The 23046-nt window shown below is 40.8% G+C and overlaps 1 protein-coding gene across 5 annotated transcripts in view; it reads right to left on the reverse strand.

Moving 5' to 3' along the window:
* Positions 1 to 23046, reverse strand: part of NTNG1 (netrin G1) — a 210621-nt gene that overhangs the window by 98858 nt on the left and 88717 nt on the right. The gene's annotated exons all lie outside the window — the stretch shown is intronic.

Consider the following 23046-nt stretch of genomic DNA (forward strand, 5'->3'; position numbering starts at 1 on the left):
AGGTCTACTATGTAGAAAATATGTATTTTCACATTAAATACTGACTTATTTAACAGAGCGGATTGGACCCAATGACTTTTCAACTTTTCCTTTTAGTTTCTCTTTCCTATTAGTTCCCCAAGCCTATTTATTAAAGAACATAAATGTGTGCTTAAGTTAAGTACATTCATAATTCCCATTTAGACTGTAGGCCAGTGGTTTTCAAACTTTTTTTCTGGTGACTCAGTTGAAGAAAAATGTTGATGCCTGGAGCTGGGGATGAGGGGTTTGGGCTGTGGGAGAGGCTCAGGGCTGGGGCAGAGGGTTGGGGTGAGGGAGTGAGGGCTGCGGGGTGGGGCCAGGAATGAGGGGTTCAGGGTGTGGGAGGGGGCGTTGGGATGGAGCAGGGGTCAGGGCTTTGGACTGGGGATGAGGGGGTTGGGGTGCAGAAGGGGGCTCCAGGTTTAGGGGGGCTCAGGGTTGGGGCACTGGGTTGGGGCACGGGCTTACCTTGGGCAGTTCCCGGTCAGCGGTGCAACAGGGGTGCTAAGGCAGGCCTTCTGGTGAAGAGCTAGTGCTTGGGGCGGGGCAGCACGCAGAGCCCTGTGGCCCCCCTGCCTAGGAGCCGGACCTGCTGCTGGCCACTTCTGGGGGGCAGCGCAGTGTCAGAACAGGTAGACACTAGCCTGCCTTAGCCGGGCAGCACCGCTGATGGGACTTTTAACGGCCCGGTTGGTGGTACTGATCAGAGCCGCCGCGGCCCAGCGCCTTACATTCCGCAACCCAGGACTGGGTCGTGATCCACAGTTTGAAAAAGTGCTGCTGTAGGCCCATTGCAGCGCTTAAGTACTTTCCTGATTTGGGCAAGCGAAGGAGTGTCTCTAATGGACAGGAATCATGGTTCCTGGGTTCTATTCCAATTTCTGTTAGTGACTCCTCTCTGTGTTTTTTTATAATGCCAGTTTTTTTATAATGGTTTTTTATAAACCACAGCAGTGGTTTTCGAGCTGGGTCGCGGAATGGAAGGCACTTGGTCATGGTGTCTCTCGTCAGCACCATCGACCGGGCCATTAAAAGTCCTGTCAGCAGTGCTGCCCGGCTAAGTCAGGCTAGTGTCTACCTGTTCTGACACCGCGCTGCCCCCCAGAAGTGGCCAGCAGGTCGGGGTGGGGGAAGTGCGCAGAGTCCTGTGGTCCCCCCACCTATGTGCGGACCTGCTGCTGGCTGCTTCTGGGGCCCAGTGCACTCCGCAGTGCCAGGACAGGCAGGAAGCCCGCCTTAGCACCCCTGCTGCGCCACTGATCAGGAGCCACCCCAGGTAAACCCACACCCCAACCCCATGCCCCAATCCCCTGCCCCAGCCCTGAGCCCCACCCCAACACAGAGCCCCCTCCTGCACCATAAACCCCTCATCCCCGGCTCCATCCCAGAGCCTGCACTCCCAGCCCAGAGCCCTTCCCCCCTCCTGCACCCCAACCCCCTGCCCCACCCCGGAGCCCGCTCCCACACCCTGAACCCCTCATTCCCTGCCCCACCCCACAGCCCTCACCCCAGCCCTCTGCCCCAGCACTGAGCCCCCCCATACCCCAAACCCCTCATCCCCAGCTCCACTAGGTCGTGGTCATCAAAAATTTTCTTCAACTGGGTCACCAGAAAGAAAGTTTGAAAACCACTGCATTACAGTATCTAAGTGCTCAGCTGGTAAAATAGATCAGCATGGAAGTATCCATTGTGGATCTTGTAGAGAATTCTGCTCTTTGGCTTTCCAAGGATCTACGAAGCTCTACTGGGTATTATTTTTTGTTTTTCCTTAAAGATTTCAGTTCTGATGGAAAAGCAGCACACTCTAAAAATCAGTCTGTCTTTGCTGGCAGCTTTTTCCACAAACAACTAACTGAGAACACTTTGGGCCAGATTCTCAGCTGGTCTAAATCAGTGTGGCTCAATGGAATTAATTCAAAGGAGAGAGTGTAATGAATGTATCTCCAGACTCCATGCATTTTCATCCTGGGCTTTGGTGGTTGCATTGTCCCAGTGGAGAACATTTTTCTTAGTGGGCCATGGACGGAAAGATGATCTCCGATTATTCTTTGATGGCTCTGAAGGTCAGGACCAAGATCTTGAACTGACCTCGGATGTGAACTGGGAGCCAGTGAAGAGTGTGAAATCCAAGAGTGATGTGCTTCTGGGAGAAGGTGGGCTACTGTGTTCTGCAGTATTTAGAGCCTCCTTGTTGCTCCAAACTTTAATCCCAGGGAATTACAATAACCTAGTCTGGAGGTGCCATATTTGTGGACCTGTGTGGTCATATTTCCTTCTGAGAAGAGGCAAATCTCTTAATAAACTGCGAATGGATAAAAACATTTCTTGCCACTGTAGCTAACTAGTCATTCAAGGTTAATGATCAACTGGGCAAATCAGACTTTATATCATTTACCAAACATAGGATATATGCCCTCAGTATAAGGGCAGTAGATAGATATATATGCCTTCAGTAGGTCAGTTTCTCAGCTACAGTAACTCCTCACTTAACGTTGTAGTTATGGTCCTGAAAAATGCTACTTTAAGCGAAATGATGTTAAACGAATCCAATTTCCCAATAAGAACTGATGTAAATAGCGGGGTTTAGATTCCAGGGAAATTTTTTTCGCCAGACAAAAGACATCATATATATATATACACAGTATAAGTTTTAAAGAGACAGTTTAATACCGTACACAACAATGACGATTGTGAAGCTTGGTTGAGGTGGTGAAGTCAGAGGGTGGAAGAGGGTGGGATATTTCCCATTAATGCCTTACTGCTAAATGATGAACTAGCACTGGGCTGAGTCCTCAAGGGTTAACACATTGTTGTTAATATAGCCTCACACTCTACAAGGCAGCAGGAATGAAGGGAGGGGAGACAGCATGGCAGAGAGGGACAGAGACACACACCCTGTGCGAGAAAGAGGGATGTGCATTGCCCCTTTAAGTACGCTGACACCACTCTAAGTACACTGCCTTTTTAAGTAGATCAGAAAGTTGAGACAGCAGCTGCTGCCGGCAAGCTCCCTCTGTCCTGAGACCTGTGGTGTCCTCCACCTGCTCTGTGGACATGAGGTACAGGAGCGGGGGGAGGGGACACCCTACACCCTGACATTAGCACCCCTCTTCCCCCGCTCCTGCCCGAACAGCAAGCAGGAGGCTTCCGGGAGCAGCTCCAAGGCAGAGGGCAGGAGCAGCACATAGCAGTGCGGGGGAGGGACCGCTGAACTGCCCTGCAATTGATAGCCTGCTGGGCAGCTGCTGCACAGGGAACTTAGGGGAGTGGGGAGCTGAGGGGAGGCTGCCGGTCCACCCTGGTTCCAATCCCCCACCAGCTAGCTCCAACAGACTGCTCTTTCTGCAAGCAGTGGACAAAGCAGACAACTGCCAAGCAACATTATAGGGGAGCATTGCACAACTTTAAACAAGCATGTTCTCTAATTGATCAGCAATGTAACAATGAAACAACGTTAACGGGACAACTTTAAGTGAGGAGTTACTGTAGTTCCTCAGAACATTTCTCCTTCTCACTAGAACCACTTTGATCCTATCCAACTCAGTATAATTTACTGGTCCTCATCCACAGCAATGGCTGCATCTATTGCAAAGGAAATATAAAGGCTGATGTCATCAACATATTGCTAACAGCACAGCTTCTGGTGTCTAACTGTTCTCGGAGGTTTCATATAGGTATCAAAGAGGAAGGGGACAGAAAAGAACCTTGTTAAACTTTACAAGTAAGGACTCTTGGAGAGTACCCATTACCGTTCTGTGGGTCCTGTTTGAGAGGAATGACTATTGGAACCGTAATGTTGTGCTGTCTACACAGCTATATCATGTAAACAGGTCGGTAGAAGCCTGAAATCAACTGTTTGATGCTACAGAAAGGTCAAAGTTGCATGGGAATTGAGATTTACTCTCTATCCATTATCATGAGGTTCTCCATTTGTGATACTAGGGTTGTTTGTTGTTGTTTTGCCATAATCCAGTGAAACTTCTGATTGCAAAAGGTGGTGGCAATTGTCATAGCTGACTAAAGCAATCTAGGCAAATCGCCTAATCTGTCTGTGCCTCAGTTTGCCCATGTATAGAATAGGGATAATATGGAGGTCACCATTAAAAAGTTAGTGTTTGCCAATAGTTATCATGTATTTAGGTCCTATTTTAAGCATAAGGCATAACTGTAGTATCTCAGATACCATTGTGTTCTAACGGTTATGGACTACAGTACCAATGAAGTATGTATTGCAATCTGGCCAAACTGTTTGCAAATGTGACTTGAGATCCTCTTATGAAAGGTGTTGTATTAAGTTGTATTAGAGATTTATTAAACTGTGACCCTTAAATCACAGCTTTATAAAATCCTTAAGTGTCACTGTTTTTGCTTTGGAAAGGAAGGACCAAAAGTGAACATTAGATTTTAATTTTCTGGCAGAGAGACCCAAGTGAGTTGTTATATATCTGTGTCAACCATAATTATTGGACAGATCTGACTGAAGTGGCAATAGCTTTATCTGTCTTCTGCTTAGAGAAGAGCCATGCAGTAGCAACTACTGTGTCACAATAGGGAATACAGTACATTTGTGAACAGAAATGAAAATCATTGTCATGTGAACTGTATTCCTGCTACCACAGAAACAAGCAAGGTTAATTTCATACTGGTTTATATAATTTCCTGAAGGATACAAAAGGAAAAAGCTGTGTTGGAGAATATCAGTGGTGTGTTCCCACACTAGGGAAACTAGCTTAGTGAAGCAGTACGTCTGTTGCTGTTTTCAATAGATTTTAAAGCATTTCTGTGTAAGAGCCCCCCTAAGGACTGATATTAAAGATTAGGTTGCGCCTTAATAGCAACTGCTGCAGTAAGGGTGTGTAGAGAGGCACTTTGCTAGCTACAATGACTGACGATCAGCCTCCAAAGGAGAAACAACACCTTTGGTGCTCTGAAGAAACCCTTCCGGGAGTGGCACAGAATGTCCCACCTTCACGTCACTGCCCCCCTGGGGTGTCTAGCACTAATGCTACCATTTGTGTTCTTCCCTTTTCACCCTTATTTTTACTTTATACCCTAACAAGGAGACTTCTACCTTCCATTTAACCAAATACACAGCAGCTAGGAAGTGACTTGTTTCTAAAGAGATAATGAGTCATGGGTCTGAGAAAAGAAAATGCAAAACAGAACTATTTACTCAAGTTGACTAATCCTGTCAGAGAAAGAAAAATTCAAATGCTGAGCAGTTTATTCACAGTGGATCTTAGGAAAATATCTGGCAGGCCAAACTGAGCAGGCCTCATATCTTAACAGGTGGATAAAAATATGGGAAATGCCAGGAAAATGCAGGCAGAGCTGGTGTTGGGGGACAGCACGAAAGCTGCAAGCAGTTGGTCAGAAACGTCCCTGCCTTCCTTTCCTGGAAGGTAGCCAGAAAAAAGAGAAAAGAAAAACGGAATATATCTGATTTTTCTCCTCATCCTACATATGCTTTCCAGCTTCTTCTCCAGGTGTACCAACAATACACACAGCCAGCAACAAAATACCACTCAAGTACCAAGGCTGAGTCCTGGCACCAATTAATACTCTGCAGTAAATATAGTCATATATGATCTGTATCCAGGCAATGTTCCTGAAAAGCCTAGGATTGGAACTCTCCCAGAAAGAAAATGGACTTTTTTATTTCTTTTGGGAAAATTCAAATGGTAAAATCACAGTCTAATTTTCAATGAATACCAGCGTGAAAGGTCTAGATGCTGACAAAATACTCGGGCAGAGTGTGGCGTGGTGGAGGCTTTGAGCGTTTTAATTCAGACAAGACAGCTAATGACACGCGTGCCTCCTAAGTGACTTGGACTGTTGATTTTTTTTCGTTTGTGTATTTAACTAGTTTTATATGAATTGTACTCAAATAAATGTATAATCTCCTTATTAGTTCTAACTGTAACAGCTATCTTATAATGTCACAGTCCCCTCTTCCAGTCCTGCTGGTTATATGTTTGTACTACTATCAGTACGCAAGAAATGATGGTACAATCATAATGAAGGGAGAGGCTGAAGGTATTTTGACTGTAAGCCTCTTTGGGTAGAGACCATTTGTTTCATCTGTGTTTGTACAGCACATATCATAATGCGGTCCTGGTTTATGACTAGGGTTCCCATTTGCTACTGCAATACAAGTAATAATTATTAATAATAATAGTAAATGTCCTGTTCCTGCTCCCCACAATGTTTTGCTATCCCAGTAATCACTATTTGTATTACAGTAGCACCAAAAGGCCCTGAGATCAGGGACATCTTTGCTTCTCTCCCCATGCCATAATGCCACAGTTGCAGTTAGCACGGGCATCCGAGCTGGATCCCCCTCATTACAAAAATGAGGGGGTGGCTGACAGGGCATTCTCTGAGGGCTCCAAGACTTGCTCCACCTCCTGGGCCCCAGTCTGAAATAGCCCAAATTTGGTGACTTTCTGGGCAAGTTACAAAATACACCTGTTTGACTAGGTTGTCAGACAGGGCTGAGGATTTGCTTCCCATAATACTGCAAGGATGGAAGAGTGTCATTGTAGGCACCTGAGTTCCTGTTGAAATTATTACTTTAGTGCTGCTGGGATTTTACTATTAATGGTGTCAAAAGGTGCCCACAGTCTTGGACTGGCATCCTTGATATCATTTTTAATCTTAAAATAAATACGGTAAATACATAAATAAAAATTCTGCTAAACATGGTACACATACACAGTAAGGGACAGTCCTCTCATCAATGTTACACAATTTAGATGACTGATGAAATACCCTTCAAATTAGCATCAATTCAAATAGTCAATGGGAAGATGCTCAAGAACAAAAGGGCACAACAGAGCCCTATATAGGTGTTGCCAGCATGAGAACTTAGATAAATTTCAAAAGTGGGTTCTCATTTGTAGTGCCTATCTTGAGTTACCTTGGGCCTGGTTTCAGAAATGCTGAGAACCTTTAACTCTATTTAAAATTAATGGGAGCTCTCGGTGCTCTTTCCTCTGATAATCCAGGCACTTTTGAATATTTGAGCCTTACCTTCTTTATTTTTAAATCAAAACAAATATACAAATAAACAAACAAAAACATAAAAAGAAATTTAAATAACATTTCTGACTGCCTATCCTGCTAAACTAGCCACCTTCAGTTTTTAATTTGTAAACTCCAAAGCGCTTAAGCTTCTTTTTACAGTATAATTCCTTCTGAAATAACTGTGATAAGAATTATTTGCTACTGAAAAATTAAGAATTAGACAAAACCAAAATGGCTTTACTATGCACAGTACAGTAAAATAAACCTAGCATCATAGAATCATAGACGTTAGATACAGAAAAGACTTATCAGGTTGTTTTGTTTCCTAGCCCCGCTACTGCAGAAATACAGCACATTCAAGTAATTTGTTTGGTCTACTTTTAAAGCATATAGGAAGGGAGGGTTCCACTATGTCTTTTTTGTAATTTGGGGAACCAATCCTTCTTTCATTCACTCTTTTTCCATGACCAGTTTTGTCCCCATAGCTGAAAGCCCATTTTGTTTCTTTTTCCAAAAATACATGTATTATTGCTTAATTTTAGACATAATTTATTGCTCCCTACAGTAAGGTATGGAAGCCTTGAACCTACAAACACTTAAGCCCAAATGCAATCTTTCTCATCAGAGTAATCCTGTTGAAGTCAGTGGAGTAAAGTTACAAATATTGAGTGTTAGCAGGATTGGTGCCTAAATTATTATGGATCAAATTTAATGGCATTACTCTATGGATAAATCTGGCTTTGTACATGATAGCTAAGAGATGGTCTGTAGTCTTTGTATTTGAGGAAGGATGGTCTTGTGGCTACAGAATTCCTGCTTCTGCCACAGACTTCCTGTGCAATATCATACGAGTATCTCTGTGCCTCAGCGCCCTCTCTGCAAAATGGGGATGATAATATTCTCTTGCTATTACTCCTTTAGCTCAAGTGATAGAGGCCTATAATTTGGAGCTGAAGGTTCAGGGTTCTGTTCTGATGGGAGACAGGAGGATCATAATGATCCCTTTTGGTCTTAATATCCAGAAACAGATTTGGTATTTATTATTTCGTTACAGTGATGTTCATGTTTCATTTTTAATAAGTCATGAGAAAATCAAAGAATGTTTTGAAGCAGTCACAACTAGAGCTGAACTGCACTGCCCACTAAGGTGTTATAAGCATGTTCTTGTCTCTGAAAACAGACATGCTGGGAGGTTGAATCTGATCCAGTTGCTTTAATATTCCACTACTAGAAGAATCAAACAACTTCATTTATATTTAAAAAGTTTCAAATCAATATCTCCCTTCATTTTATGTTGCCCTAGCAGCATAACTATGGCTAACTGAAAATTTTAGGAATAGATTGCCTGTTATGAATAATTTATTCCAGTCATAGGGGAAAACAAATTGTAAAATACTGCTGACAAAACAATGTATGTATGTTTATTTTAAGGAATAAACCTTTCTATCTCCATCTTGTCTAACTTAGCTTTTAAAATCCTTTAGCCTCTTCTCCCTTTTTAAATGTCATTCAGGCTTCCCTCAATCATACTCTCCAATAAAAAATGTAAAGGCCGTGTCTGTTCTCAAAGAACATTTGAGGTAACCTGAAGGGGAAAAAAGCTGAAAACTCCAACCATTCAAAATATTATACATAGTATAAACGTAAAATGAACCCTGTAACTGTTTTACCCCCACTGTTACTGAACTCACTGCCCTGAGGCCATGCACATTTAGAGAGGAAATACATGCTTCCCTATGCCATATGTAGCATAGTTGTAGTTGTCGGTTCGAGGATATTAGAAGGACAAAGTGGGCGCGGTAATCACTTCTATTAGACCAAGTTTTTTTGGTCACAGAGACAAGAAGAAGAGCTCTGTGTGGCTCAAAAGCTTGTCTCTCTCACCCACAGAAGTTAGTCCAATAAAAGATATTACCTCACCCACCTTGTGTCCCTATGTCATGGAATTCTTTCAGCCAGGGATGAAATTTAAGGAGACTGCAGCCCAAAGCAGGCACTCTCTGGCTGAGCTTTGCAGCCAGAGAAAAGAAAAGAGGATGTGTTGACCTGAAGACTGTCACAGATCTGCCTCATAATGGAGAGCAAATGGGGGGTGATTGGGGAGGCCTCCAGCAAATTTTCCATAGTCAGCAGGCAAGCATCTCTGACAGGATTTACGAGCTCCATGTGGCAGCCATGTTCTCCAAGGACTACAGACTTCATCTATAGCAGACTGGCCCGATTTACCCACACCTATAGCAAGCCAGAGTGTTCCCTACTGGAAAGCTCCATAGGTGAGGTATATGCTTTCTGGACTTCCTAAACCCCAACCCCAAGGCTCTTTCTACACCTCTTAAGGGGGTAGAGCACCTCAAGAGCAGAAAATGACAGCTTTTAGTGGATTTCATGATTACGAAGATTTATCATTATATGAAGCAAATTGACCAAAAGAAAGTTTGGGATGATTTGTGTGGCCACATAATCACTTCACACATGGGGAACAAGCTGCTATGGTTTGGCCAACCAGTTAGCAGAAGACTCTTACTGTGTCTCTTCATCTTTCTCTGCATACTCATGGCTTTTATTCTATCTTTGCCATATAACCTCAAAGCCTCAGGTCAATTTTACCCCTTATTACATGGTTGTCTCTGTGTCTTCACCTGCCCAACTACAGTAGAACCTCAGAGTTACGAATACCTCGGGAATGGAGGTTGTCTGTAACTCTGAAATGTTCGTAACTCTGAACAAAACATTATGGTTGTTCTTTCAAAAGTCTGCAACTGAAAATTGATTTAATACATTACAAAAATTGAAACTTTACTATGGAGAAGAAAAATGCTGCTTTCCCCTTGGTTTTTTAGTAGTTTACATTTAACACTGTACTCTATTTGCTTTTTTTTTTTTTTTTGGTCTCTGCTGCTGTCTTATTGCATACTTCTGGTTCCAAATGAGGTGTGGGGTTGACTGGTCAGTTCATAATTCTGGTGTTTGTAACTCTGAGGTTCTACTGTGTCTCTAAAGATAAAGAGTTTGCTTTAAAAGAAGTATTCTTTTAAAGAAGCAGATGCACAGATTCCCGTGGAAACAAATGTACTCTGGGTAGAGAACTGTGATAACACTCTTGACAAAACAGTCATCATGCCTCTCACTTTCACACTGTCACCTGCTCAAGTGGCTTCTTGGGCCGACAAGTGCCCTTGGCTGCTGTCTCCAAGTCTCTGAGCTTCAAGCCTCACCTATTTCTCTTAGGGCCTCTTGATGTGTTAGAAGTATATCTGTTGTATCTCTGAAATCCATTTTCTTTTAAATATATAAAGAAAATACATATTTTTACGTGTTATGCCCCAGGCTACTGGAAAGCTCCTTAATGCAAAGCACTGGGATTTAACTAGCGATCATGTTTACACTACATGCATATTCATTCACACAGCACTGAAAAAATAATGAATTGGTGTCAGTGTACACCCTGGAATGGACTGATGGGGAACAGTCTCTTCTTTGGATGTTCTAAGGACCTAGTCAGGAATCTGGAAGGGATGTCCCCAAAACATTGCCATAACAAAGCACAAGCATAGACAAGCATACAACAAACAAAAACATCTCTAAGTACTTCATGACCAATATACAATCTGTAACCACAGCAAGGCTCCAGATGCTGTTCCAGATCTTCTCCCAGCCCCCTAGCAGCACCTCAGTTTTACCCAGATTATGCTTCAGCCAGCTCCCAGCCAAGTCCAAACATGGGGAAAGCAAACACACTGCACCAGGTACCAAACTAGGTTTAGGGCCTGGAACACCTGATCTACTTTTTGGGGTCAAGAAGTTAATGGAAAACCTATGGACACTTTAGTGGTAATTCAGGGTAGTTAGAAAAACCATCTCTACTATACAAATCCTAGAGATTTTTATGCAGCAATAACAACAACAAAAAAACAACAAAACAAAACAAAAAATAAAGCAAAACAACAATGTAGTCCACAGCGGCTTAAGTATAAGGTATTCTCTAATAGTAACCGCTGAAGTCAATGGATAATACCCATTCCATCTCCAAAACTACTGGATCCCAGGTCTGTAAAAATTGAAAGAACAGCAGGAGAACTGAAACACCCAGGCAAATGTTTTAGGAGACCAAATCTGGAGCGTGAAATGTTTATAAATTTAGAGAACTAGGACATCCAATGTGGTTTACATAGGGGGATTAATTGAAAAACGAATCTCTGAGAAAGACTTTCCTACTTGAGTATAAATGCTGTAGGCAGTTCATTTACTAACTGAGGTGAAGTTAACCCTGTGCAAACAAACCTTCAAAATCTGCAGTGTTCTCTTTCAGGGAAGGGGAGTACACTGCCATAACAAACATCTTCCAATTGGTTAGATGAGGATTTTTTCACTTTATGGCTCCATGTCCCCTCACAGGGTTATTAAATAGCCTTAGGTGCCTCCATGCAGACAAAACACTTTTAGAATAGAAAGTAATTTTTTTTTGCCTTTCTCCATCCCATGCAGCTGTTTCTCTTTTACTATAGTCCTCTAGTCCAGCGGTTCTCAAACTTTTTTACTGGTGACCCCTTTCACATAGCAAGACTCTGAGTGTGACCCCCCTTAAAATTAAAAACACTTTTAAATATATTTAACACCATTATAAATGCTGGAGGCAAAACAGGGTTTGGGGTGGAGACTGACAGCTCGTGACCTCCCATATAATAACCTTGCAACCCCCTGAGGGATCCCGCCCCCCAGTTTGAGAACCCCTGCTCTAGTCACCATTCACCACTACAGCAAACAGGCAAATACAAAACAGGGGAGAAAAATAACACAGCTTTGACAATCACAGTGTGGGGTGGGTTCATATGCAGGACAAGACTTTTCACTCGTAGAATGTTGGAAGTGACTTTCTTATACTGTCCCGTGTCTACCTATTCATTTTAACAAATAGTTCCAGGAAGAGAGCCCTGGTCCCAGCTCAGACCAGCAGCTCTCTTCCTGTGATACAAAGGGGAAAGAGTTGTCCTCACAGGGAAACTGGCCATTCCAGTTGCATAGGGGCATCCCAAGACGTTTTAAAGTTCTCATAGCCAGCTTTATGCTGTCTAGCTCCAGTCTCCTCCAATTAGAAGGGGTGTTTCTGGGTCATGCTACGGTCTGGAGGGGGCGTTTAGGCATCACAGATGCTAAGTTAGAGAGATGGACTGGCCCACAGTTTCATAAACACAGTGAGAGAATCTAGAGCTCATAACAGCACGACAACGCTATAGAAACAAAGCCACGGCAGATAGAAGTTAAAAACGTAACCCCCAAAAACAACAGTTGGAAAGCATCTGGTTGCCCACACTACCAGGGTGCATGTACCACAGTGAGCACCAGCAGACTCCCTAAAGAATCCTTTTCAGAGGCAAGGACTTTAATGTACTCTGCTGTACAAAAGACTCAACACATGTTGATGGATTGCAACTCTCTGCAATTCCTGTTTGTTTGGTTTCCAGTTCTCTCTGCCTTCTCTGGATTGGCCTAAGCAAAAGCACTAACGCAGTCACACCAGATCAAGGAGGTTCAAATTAATATGCCTGTATTAACTTCAGTAAACACGCTCCTGAAAGCCCACAGATTCCTAATGCACAAGATAGTTAGAAGGGGAAATAAATAAAATCAGCATTATCAAAAATGAGTCAGAAATAATAAATATTCCTGTTGCTGATCTATCCCTGGTAACTTGCATTAAAATATATATACAGTGTTCTGGAAACTGAAGCAGTGCCACAGTTCAGTAAAACTAATGCAATTAAAAGGGTAGAAAGCCTGTTTTTTCCCTTGCTTGCAGTTTAAAATGAGAACTTCCTAAGACTCATGACCATTGTTGGAATCCAATTCAATACCCCAGCTTATCAAATTCCTGACTGTGGCATTATGCCTTTAAGGTATTGAAGTGCTACTTATTGCAGGAACTCTGTCTCTGAATGTTTCTGTGTAACTTTAAAGTGCAGCCACCCCATTTTGAAACCGACAAGTGTTCATTTTGAGTCAAAATGGAGTTGCTAGATGTGAGCAGCCTTCAGACAGCTTTTCTTTTCACGTGAGCCAACAAAGGAAAATGTGTTTAGTACAAAAATCTCTCCTATTAACAAATATAGTTATTTTAAAAAAGCTTGTATTGCTTTGCAGGACTTCACACCTACACAAAGCTCCAGGTTCCCAGGGATCCTGAGGAGCAAGCTTTGTATTGTGTAATTCATCCAGGGACAGAGAATCTGCTGGGCTAATGAGCTCTCCTGCAGCCTCTTCTTCTGCAGGTGATTCCCTAGAAGCACAGTCTTAACTCAAATACTGTAACACACACACAGCCTTCCAAACAGAAACCAACAACAACCAGGATCAAGAAAGGCACAGTCGCGCTAGTATCTGAGTTCAGTGAAATCATGTGCCTTCTGATTTTATTCTGTCAATGTGAATTGAATTAATTTCTGAGCTTCTTTTATGGTCAAGGCCACATTTTGAGTTCAGTATTAATCATTTGAACAGACCCATTCCTCCGATAAGGTATTAATGCAATGGATCACTAATGTGGCAGCATGCACTTAAGCATCATGATAGTGACCCTGACCAGGAAATGATTGGAAAGGCAAGAATAAAGGAGCTGTTCCTTTAGCTTGAAGGTGCAACATTAGCCTAGGCAGGTAGAGTCCCTCACTTTTGTCCCACTACTAATTTCCCCATGCATTACTTTGTCACTTGTATCCCCAGAGGTGTTCATTAGGAAGGCAAGTGACAGCCTCCAATAATATATGTCTATCTTAAAATAATCAAGCCCCTCTTGCAGTGGTGCTGTTTAATACTAATACTGTATGGTAGATTATTAGATGGAAGGTGCACTTAGATGGTGTCTAGTGCAATACATTATCAGTCAGCAATATACTGATGATCTGTCACTTACAAAATAATGTAATCCATGGAAAAGGGCCAAGCAGAAGGTGTAGGGGAGCAAGGGGGTTCAATTATATTTGTGGAAGAAACAATGTCCTGAGGAGAGTGTATTATGTAGTGGCTGTTCAGAAGCGCTCAGTGCAACTTGAGGGAAAAATTAGGCTCTGAGAGATGGTGGCTCAGATGGCTGTAACAAAGGATCTGGCCTTGAAGTCAAGTTCAAGCTGAAGTACAAAATTATCTTTTACAATACATAGTTTGCTTGTGAAAATGAAAAGGGTTAGAGATGTATTAGTAATGTTGGCATTACTACAGGCAACCGCTTTTAGATATTTGATATTTTGGGGACATGAGTTTTGCATCATTATTAGAATTAAGGCTTACTATATTATTCTGCAAACTTTCCAGCAGTGAGCAGATGGTTACCCTATTACCAACCATTTGCATTTAACATATTGTAATGATTTATGTACCACATGTCACTGAGCAAAGAAAAAACAGTCAGTGGCAACTAATTAGTTGAGTGTGAAGACACATATCTCAATGTACATATCCTTGTTGTAACCAAATTTTAATTTTTTGATAGTTTACAGGTTTAATGTGCAGTGTAACAGAAATACTGACAGCAATTAAACCTGAACCATGACATCCCTCTGTCACTATGATAGTGCTACTATAATTACATCTGCACCAGCGTTCCCATTAAAAGCCTGTATTTTGGGGGATGGGTGGGGAGAGAAGGTTATAACAATTCTTTGCACTTTTATATAGGACCTTTCTTCAGAGGATCTCAAAGTACTTTGTACTTTGTAAGTACTCTGATATCTCAGAGCCTAGCTCAAGTTTATGAGCTGGGAGGCTGCTTGAGAGTAGAGTGGGGCTGGGAATATTACTTGGTAGCAGAGAGGGACTATGGCCCAGGATACCTCTTGGAAGTTTGAAATGAGTCTAGGGATGTGGACGGGAGGAGGTGGACACTTTGAGAGGGGAACCAAGGTCTTACTAGAAGTTTGCAGGGAAGGAACAGTCAGCTGTGGGCAACTGAATCAGCATCAGTCAGGATAGAGTCATATACAGAAGCAAACTTTGTAAGATTGCCCATTATTATTTCAAACATATCGTAACTATATACCATATGTGTTGCATTATCTACAGTAGGCCCCACTACAGCTACTCTTGATTATCAGCCTCATGTTTGAATGTTCTTGGTTTTAGGTTTATGTTGCAATGGTAAGGACTGTCACAAAAATGTCTGCAATAAGTCAATGAAATACATCTGTAATGCAATTCCTATGTGATTTTCTGTGTGCCAATATTTTTAGATCCAAATAATGCCACTGGGAGTTTTATTTTTCTACAATATACCAATCTTGCTTGCTAAAATACCAGGGGAAGAAATCTGGCTGAAGGGTAGCCCCTCTTCTCCCTTTCTCCTAGCATGTCTCTACTTGCAAAAAACAGACTCTAACCCAAATTCATAGCACTGAGAGATGTCCAACAGAGGGCTCATAAATCCCTGGATTGCAGTCAGAAGGAGTGAAGGCTAGGAAGAGCTACCATGGGCCACAGATGTGATGACTTTGGTGAGTGAGGCAAATAGAATTTGGCCATTTTTGATTAACTTTACTGCCTTCTGAAGTGCATGACTCTAATTTGCTCCTATATGATTATACCCTCAGCTAGTGTAAGTCAGCACAGCTCCACTTAAGTCAATGGAATGAAGCCAATTTACAAGTATCAGGGGGTAGCCATGTTAGTCTGTATCCACAAAAACAACAAGGAGTCCGGAAGCACCTTAAAGACTAACAGATTTATTTGAGCATAAGCTTTCGTGGGTAAAAACCTCACTCATTACAGAAGCAGCTTTGCCTCTCCTGGAATTGACACCTCCTCATCTATTGTTGGGAGTGGACTACATCCACCCTGATCAAACTGGCCCTGTCAACACTGGTTCTCCACTTGTGAGGTAACTCCCTTCTCTTCATGTGTCAGTATATTTATGTCTGCATCTGTAACTTTCACTCCATGCATATGAAGAAGTGAGGTTTTTACCACGAAAGCTTATGCTCAAATAAATCTGTTAGTCTTTAAGGTGCCACCGGACTCCTTGCCAATTTACAGTATCTTAGGATCTGGGCTATTATCTGGGGATCATAAAGTATAGGAAGGTTAGAAGCTTTGTTTTTGTTTATTTGAAATAGAAACAGCATTAGATTGTTCCATCTGGATTTATTTATAACATTTTGACTAAAAATATTCCTGCGTAATTCTGATCCGTTTTGTGGCAGTGCATCAACTTCAGTCAGTAACTCTGATTTACATGGAGATTAACTGAGATCATTCTCTCTTATTTCAATCCTTAATTTCATATAATTTGTAGGAAATGATGCACAACTTTTACCACAGCACAGTAACAGATGTACAAAAGTGGCATCAGGAAATGAAGAAAAGTTAATTTTTCCAGAATATTAACAACTGGAGTAACTTTTTCTTTTAACTATTTGAATAATGTAGGTACACTTAAAGATGAACTCAGATAAATTAGACTTTTTTCATTAGATTGATTTTTTTAAAGTCCCTTCAATATTTCCACGAATCACAGTGGCAGAATGATACCTCATTTGTTACAACTAACAAACAAAGAGAGATAATAATCATCTGTGTCATGAAAAACAAGTGAACATTCTGGGCTCAACCACTGATGCACTTCTTGCACTGATCAGTATCAGGAAAAATCGACCCCTGCACATGTGTAATTCTTTCCCTAATGAAGTACACAAAAATAACTGCATGTACACTATCAGTGGTGACTGGGATCACAGATTAGCAGCTGGGAAGAGAACTAGAGTGCTAATTATCAGACAGCCCCTCCCTCCAGGGGTGATGGTATAATGACAACACACATACTCAGAGCAGTTATAGGGCTGTTCTGGCAGCTTTACACCAGTGCAGGGCGTGTTTCCAGGGACCATTCCTGTCTCATTTAAGATCCTGCTGTGCCACTAGCATGGTCTAAAGGAGTCTTAGTGGAACAGAGAATCAGTCTCTTTATTTCTGGATCAGTGTGTTAAGTTTAGAATTGGTTACCATGACATTTAAAGTGCTGAAAAAAGACAGTAGTTTGAGTATGAAAAACACTAAGCTTTGCTTCAGCACAGAAGGTATCATTGCTGTTGCTACCTGTAAAATAGTTCAGAGATTTTAAACTTTTAACACAGGAATGAACTATTCTGCTGTAGCTATAACCTCAACTTTGAAGAACACTTAAGTGCCTTGAACCTTTCAGATACATGGGCGAATAGATTTGTAAGGTTATTTAAGTGTTTATGTTTGCCTAAAGTCTTTGAAATAAAAAGCTTGAAGAAAAGAAAGTTCCTGCCTGAAATGATTTGTGTTGGAATCCCTGAAGTTATTCACAAAGGCTCTTTGAATGTTTTGGACCATGAATTCGACTCCAAAGTAACACAGTAGGGATACTTCTATTTCATTTAATTAGGATTTTCCCCTATGTCTCTTTAATGTTGAATGACAAAATGAATTATACGACAAAAGTGACTGGTTCCACTCCTCACAAAAACATCGATCTTATAGGACACTGAGAGCCCTCAAGAGGGAGCTGAGGGAGGTCAGTAGTTTTTATGGAAACTCTTGACTTCTCACAAATCGGGCCAAAGAAGATGATCAAAGGTGGTTAATGGAGATTGAAGTTTTAAATACACCTGCACTTAAATCATGCACTAGGAGTTAAGGTCCCAATTGTACCCTCCGTTTCATAGATTCCCTTTGTAGTCATTGGAACATTGGGTCCTGTCTGATTAATAGTACTTAAATACCAGCATGGAAGTTGAGAACAAAAACTATTTGAGAACATGAGGGTAGTACACAATATATTGATGTACCTTTGGAAAGATTGTTTATCTGGGTGAATAAATATTGAAATCATTTCATTACTTCAATTCATGATGTTTTGCTTAAAAAACCTCTAAGTGTTTACAGAAAAGGAAGGTTACTTTTCTCTAATACATTTTACAGTAGATATACAAAAATCATTGTCTATTGGCACTTGGGAGTTAAGGATAAACCGACAAGTACATAAGTATATAAGCTGTTTTTTCCTGTCCTCTAATGAAGTTCATAATTTAATTGCAGGAATTATTTGATATATGCACTCCAATCACTGGTGAAAACCTCAAAGGAAAACAAGTTGCCCATACAAGTATTCTCTTTGTAAATCAAGAAATCCTCAAGTACAGTAAATATATACAGTACTCCAAAAAAGAATGGCATTCAATTGTCCACTTAAAAGCTTGTTGTTAGCATATCTTTATTTTGAGGGTTTGAGGCTTGAATTGAAGCTTAATGAGAAAATTTCCTGTTAATTAAAGCACATCTAAAATTTAAAAGTTCTGTGGGGCCCAAAGTCTGCTTTTGGGTAAAATACAGAGTAATGCCATTAAAGTAAACAGTGTTATCCAGATTTACAATAACCTAACTGAGAGCAGGATTTAATCCACTTGGGGACAAATTCTGAAGCATAGGGCACATATGCATAAACCAGAAAATACAAGCATTATAACCTCAGCCATTTCTTTGTGAACATCCACTGCAAATTGTACATCAGGTCCCAGACCATGGATAGTAGATTCTGCTCTTTTCAAGTGGCTGTTTAGGCCCTGTCATCCACTTCCAAAATGAGGTCTTATAAAAAATGGACACTTTAGAACCATAGCAGATTTTGGGGCATACTGACTGAAGAAACGATATAGAACATGAACTATGCTTTCCCCAAGTGTAATTTATTCAGAATCTTGTGTGGATTACATTTAGCACAGACAATGTAGGGGAGAGAAATTGTTAAAACTGAGGAAAATTTTCACTTATGTCATGTAAGGTAGAGGTTGCTATTACTGCTGAAACTGGAGCTGAGACAGGGTCAGATAACCTCAAGCTTCAAATACAGAAGCCTCAAGCAGAGGAAGAATTTAAAAATAGATTCCAAAGGGCAAAATACATATTGTATAGAGTCTGGATATTTTAGCTTTTAGAGGAAAGTATTGGCTCTTAGATTGAAAAACTAACCACCAATGAGCAACAGTGTCCTTCACCTTAACCTGCCAATCATTTTTCAAACCATGGGGTCAATAATTTTCCACTATTATTAACCTGAACTACAGTCAACATACAGCATATAACATACAAACCATTGAGAGTATAACGGTAAAACTGAACAGTTATTTATTTTTACCCTATTTAAGAATTAACATGGTTAACCTTCTGGATCCTGATCCAAAGCCCCTTTCAGTCAATAGGAGCCTTTCCCTGGGCTTCAAAGACTTTGTATTAGACTCTTAATGAACATTTCCTACAGAAAGCACAAGTTACTGTTACTCACAAGTGACAGCCAGGACATAACTTTTCAATTAATCAAAGATATTCAGAGCTATAAAATCCTCCTCTTCAAGCAGCGTAATAAGAAAAAAATTAGAGTTTAGTCTCATGGACCAGCCTTTGATTCTTTCTGCTCAAAAAGAGATGAACAGAGCAAATGTCTACCATCACTTACTTTCCCATCCTGACAGGCTTTATTTATTCATTAGTCGACCTTTCTAGCCATTAGGACCATCCTGCTTCAGCAGTTAATTAACACAAGTGCCATAATTTAATACAGTTAATGCTACTTGATGCCCTTTAATGTACCTTCCATTAGTGATATTATTGTAGTATTACCCTGTAAATTAAAATGAGATCAAGACTATGAGAGGCTTTCTTTAATTAAGGTACTGGCACACTACACTCGTCCATTATTCACCAGAGAAAATCACCCTGATTTAGTGAAGCAGACCATCCATAAGTCAGAATTAGTTCATGAGGATTATTAGGTTTCTTGAATAATGTGCATGCAATGGGGTTGCTGAAATTGCTAACAGCCATGTTTCCTCTTTTTTCATTATCTTAACAAACACACAATGAAAGCTGAATAAACAAGTGGTAATAGAAAAACTAAAGGGTTTATCATCTCTAATACAATAAACATCAAGCTCATTTCACAACAAAATGCAACGGAATGAGAAAACAAATTATATATTAAATGGGCACATTTCCTAGCTTGAATATATTGTGAGGTATTAAAAAGCTGCATATTTAATACAGCAGCTTTCAGACAAATACTTTTCACAGACATTGATCCGTAAAATTCAACAGGAAACAACTTACATAGAAAATCAGCTTCCTTTAAAAATATGCTGTTAAGATGACTGGTTATTTTAACCATCCTCAACCTAGAGATGAATGTTACAGCATAAGCTACAGCATTAAAAAGAGTCTATTAGCATCACTCATCCACAGCATGTCAAGTTACTCAGTAACCTCTCTTTGCATGTTATCTTCATGGAATAGTCCAGACGAGCTCTTCAATATCCAGAAAAAATTCTAAGCCCAGAATATCAAACATCATGGCTAAACTTTAAGGTCAATTGACTTCTTGGGTTCAGCTACTATTGGTGGACAATCCACCTGGATTGGATACATAGTGGAGTAACGCTTGGGGTCCCGAGTTGCCCAGTAAGGCCAGTGGTCAGGTAAGAGACAAGGCAACTGGGAGTACTGCTGAGTCACAGAATCTTCAGGGCAGCCTCTGTCAGTGGTCTCCTGCAGAGCACCGGTGATGTTTAAAGCTGTCTTTCCCTGATGGAGGATGGCAGTGATACTACAGTAGGGTTGCCAACCCTCCAAAATACTTCTAGAGCAGTCGTGGGCAACCTGGGGCCTGTCAGGGTAATCTGCTGGTGGGCCATTAGACCGTTTGTTTACATTGACCATCTGCAGGCACGGCCACCTGACTGCAGCTTCCTGTGGCTGTGGTTCGCTGTTCTCGGCCAATGGGAGCTGTGGGAACAGCAGCCAGTACGTCTCTGCAGCCTGCGCTGCTTCCCGCAGCTCCCATTGGCTGGGAACAGCGAACCATGGCCACTGGGAGCTGCGGGCAGCCATGCCTGCGGATGGTCAATGTAAACAAACTGTCTTGCGGGGTGCATGAGGCCTGCAGGTTGCCCACCACTGTCCTGGAGTCTCCAGGAATTAAAGATTAATCTTTAATTAAAGATTATGTCATGATGAAACCTCCAGGAATACATCCAAGCAAAGTTGGCAACCCTACACTACAGTCTGTTCTTCCTTGGAGTGGCCAAAGGTTCACAGGGTACTGAGAGCACCCTGACATGTGCATGGGGATGGATCAAGCCCTAATTTTTTTATTTATTAATTTATTTATGAACATACTTTGGGGAAAAAATAGCGCAGCAAGAGGTGTTTTTTTCATCATCAGCAGAATGATAAAGGCACTCAAATGAATTTAATCTACTAGGATAGGATTACATAGCAGATAACCCCTGTGTCTGATTATTGTAGTTTAGCCAACAAGCATCACCATCAGATAAGTTCTCTGTACAGTCACACTTAATTTTTATAGACAATTTGCTATGGGATTACTGTTTCCTTTAGCTCAGTTTTGGAAGGTGTCTGTGATTCCCTTAAAACACTCTCTTTCTCCTTCAGATTGTTTATGCGATGTGACACTGATAGTCTAATTAGAGACAGACTGCTTGCCAAAGTTCAGGGGTTTTCCAATGTGGACCTGCACCTTCTCGAAGTATGGTGTTTTTTGAACCCTGGGTTTTGTTCTGGTCCATCTCTACATCTAGTCTACTTGAGCGTGAGGAAATGACAGAAGAAAGGATACAGGAGAACTGAACTATATGCTGTAATTCTGATAAATTGATTACTACAGTGGTTATCCAAACCACTATTATAAGCTTCCCATGTTCCACTAAGCTTATTACATGAACAATATTAGTCTATAAGCAATATTACATATATGTATTACATTAAAATTCTTAATGCAAAAGCAATGATCCAATGTTTTTGTATTTTTAATTAATCATCCTGTATGTGTATTTTGCATGGGGCACAAATAATTGTAACTGTAGCAAATGAACTGTGCAATGAAACTCATTTAGATTTGCATTGTTCGTGCTCATTAAAAATATATTTTCATTGAGAAAATGCACTGATAAATCCAGAGCCATGTAAACAGCACTGATTTTCTGCCTTATATATTTAACTGACTATTAAAAATATAAGCAAAAATTAATACTAATTTGTATTCATTTAATTCTGCCAGGAATTTTTTGCAACATATAACATTGATTTCCTTGCATGTATGAAAATGCTTAGAGACATGCAATGTCTTCCATATAAAAGAGACTAAAAATACCCACTTAAGTAATCCACTAAACAGCAGTAACAAGCACACAATCAATAACATGCTATATAATCTCCTTGTCTACTGCATTAATGTCAATTATCTTTTGCTTACTACAGAATGTACATGCTATTCTTTATCCTTCCAGTAAGTTAAGTGGATTTTTGTTTGTATGCAATCAAATATTATTGATATTGCATCAGTCCTCAATAAAATTTGAAAATAAAGTTGTTTAAAAAAGATGTTTGGGACTCTTTAGTTTAAAGAGGATATGGATAAGAGGTACAAGGTGCATGAAAGAGGTAAGTAAAATAATAAAATATATGGAAGAGGTCCCATTTACCTCATCTGATAATACAAGTACAAAGGGACAGCTAACATATTTAAACATATTTAACATATTTAAAATATTTAACATATTTAAACACACACAAAATTGCTAAAAGGAAATACTCTTTTTACACAACGGGAAATAAATCTGTGAAACTCGCTACCACAAAATATAATAAGGTCAAGAACTTAGTGGGATTCAGAAAAAAGTTTAGACAGTCATGGGGGAAAAAAGGTATCTCCAACAACTACTGTCCTGTAGCAATGATTAACGTTTTCAGAGGATATCAGTCCTCATGCTTCAGGTAATAAACTAATCACTAGCTTCCTGGTATTAGGAAGACACTTTCTGCGTAGGCATGTTTTGCACAAATGTCTATTATGAGACATTTATACCTGGTACTAGCCATTGCTAGACACAGGATGGCCACCTGTCTAAAGCAGCAGTTCTCAAACTTCATTGCACCGTGACCCCCTTCTGACAACAAAAATTACTATATGACCCCGGGGGG

The sequence above is a fragment of the Lepidochelys olivacea genome (genome assembly GCF_965140295.1).
Source record: "Lepidochelys olivacea isolate rLepOli2 genome assembly, chromosome: 8".
NCBI lineage: Eukaryota > Metazoa > Chordata > Testudines > Cheloniidae > Lepidochelys > Lepidochelys olivacea.